This window comes from Metopolophium dirhodum, unplaced genomic scaffold, assembly GCF_019925205.1.
Source record: "Metopolophium dirhodum isolate CAU unplaced genomic scaffold, ASM1992520v1 scaffold13, whole genome shotgun sequence".
Lineage (NCBI taxonomy): Eukaryota > Metazoa > Arthropoda > Insecta > Hemiptera > Aphididae > Metopolophium > Metopolophium dirhodum.
This window is the reverse complement of record NW_026869900.1, coordinates 30,001-32,500: the sequence shown is the minus strand read 5'-3', so window position 1 is coordinate 32,500 and position 2,500 is coordinate 30,001.

Genomic DNA, 2,500 nt, shown 5'->3' with positions numbered 1-2,500 from the left:
CTCGTCGCACGGACCACCGTGTGTGAAAATTCGATTTTTTTTTTTCACTCGACGTCCTCGGTTATTCGTCGGTGCCGGGGTGGTGCACATGACGGCAGCCCCGGCGATGTCCGTCGACACGATTTCGAATTCAACTTTTCGAACGTAGTTTTTCCGTGTGCAATAACTCGTTAACCGTTGGTTCGATCTCGACGTACCCGAGACGTGTTCACGTCGTACGTTCCGAGTACTATAGGACACCGGTGTCCGCGACATTTAAATCGGTAATCCTTTATCCGCGGCCGTACCGCTACGCACGGATTTTGTGATTTTCGCCTAACCGCTACGCACGGTGATTGACGGATTTTCGATTCTCGGCTAACCGCTACGCACGGTGATGGCGAAGTTCCTTCGACTCGGGTGTACCACTACGCGTGAATACCCCCGTCGCACATTGTGAAACTCGAGATTTTGTAAATTTGTGAGCGACTCGGTCGTCGGCGTTCCGCCGGCGTCCGATCGCCAATCACGTACGACAGCAAAGCCACGGGCGACGCCGAAGCCGACGCGTCCATCGCCGCGCACCGGTCTGCCCCAGTCTTCGGAATGGTCAGCAATCCAGTGCCCTTCGATGGTATCCGTCCAAGTTTCGGCGACCGACCCATCTCGCACGCCGAGTGGCAAAACTCAACCGGCGTCGCAGGCCCGCCTTCCGGTGGGCCTCCGACGCGCAAATCGTTTTTTTCAAAAATCGATGACGACTCCCGTTACCGTTCCGCAAGTTACGAGCTCTCGACGCCAAAACATTCCCGCCGCGGCCGGCCATCGTCGCCGTGCCCGGCGGTCGCCGGGGCGAAGCCCCGGGACGACGGACTTCGCGTCGCGTCCCGGCTTCCCCCACGATCTCGGCTGGGGGCCGTTATAAACCTGGCGAGAGGCGCTAGCGCGGTAATTCTCCGTCCGCTGAAAACGGACGGCGTACGCGCTAACCCCGACTCTCGTCAACGCACGGGTCACGTCGCGTCGGGCGAGCGCTCGCTCTCCGCGTGTGTTCGGTCTACCGCACGCGACCGCCGCCGCAGTCGCCCCGCGTTCTGCGGGTGCTCAGTGCGGCGCTCGCGTCGACCGAAGCGCGCGGTTTACGGGCGCCCGTCCGCGCACGTATCCCACTCGAACCGCGGTCGGTCGTGCGCCGTGACCGTATACCGGTCACGGTCGTTTCGACCTTCCTCGGCGTCGGCTCGCCCACGGGCGGACCGGCGCTCGGACGCACGCGTCCCGAGACGAGTGTCCGCGTCGTCGTCGCCCCTTGGTCGGCGTCGCCGCGGGGATCCGTCACGGGACGCAGTTGTTGTAAAACCGAGATCCCTGGTTGATCCTGCCAGTAGTCATATGCTTGTCTCAAAGATTAAGCCATGCATGTCTCAGTGCAAGCCGCATTAAGGTGAAACCGCGAAAGGCTCATTAAATCAGTTGTGGTTCCTTAGATCGTACCCAAGTTACTTGGATAACTGTGGTAATTCTAGAGCTAATACATGCCGACAGAGTTCCGACCGTCGCGGCGCCCTCGGGCGTCGCTCGCGGGAGGAACGCTTTTATTAGATCAAAACCGGCCCGTCGCGGCGCGCTTCGTGCGCGTCCCGATCGCGGCCCGCGCAAAGACCTGGTGACTCTGAATAACTTCGAGCTGATCGCACGGTCTCCGTACCGGCGACGCATCTTTCAAATGTCTGCCTTATCAACTGTCGACGGTAGGTTCCATGCCTACCGTGGTGGTAACGGGTAACGGGGAATCAGGGTTCGATTCCGGAGAGGGAGCCTGAGAAACGGCTACCACATCCAAGGAAGGCAGCAGGCGCGCAAATTACCCACTCCCGGAACGGGGAGGTAGTGACGAAAAATAACGATACGGGACTCATCCGAGGCCCCGTAATCGGAATGAGAACACTTTAAAACCTTTAAACGAGGATCAATTGGAGGGCAAGTCTGGTGCCAGCAGCCGCGGTAATTCCAGCTCCAATAGCGTATATTAAAGTTGTTGCGGTTAAAAAGCTCGTAGTCGGATCTGTGTCTGGGCGGTGCCGGACCACCCTGGCGGTCCGTCGTGTCGCGGCCGGCCGTGTCGCGGGACCACGTGTCCCGTCGGCGCGGTCGTCGTCGCGCTCGTCAGCCGTCTCGGGGTGTTAGTTACCGGCACGTCGGCCGGACGTATTGTCGGCAGGCGGACACGTGTCTCGGGCTTCCGGCGCGCCGCGCGGCCACGCGTCGCGCGGCCGTCGGGGTTCGACGACGGCGGCCGCCTACTCCAATCTTGCTGCGCGGTGATCTTCACCGATTGCCGTCGGCGGGCCGACACGTTTACTTTGAACAAATTAGAGTGCTCAAAGCAGGCTCAAATCTGGCGGGGCGGCTTCACGGCCGTCTCGTCAAAAGGCCCTGAATACTGGTCGCATGGAATAATGGAACAAGACCTCGGTCCCGCGCATCTCCGCCCTTCGCGGGCGCGCGAAATCGCCCTCCG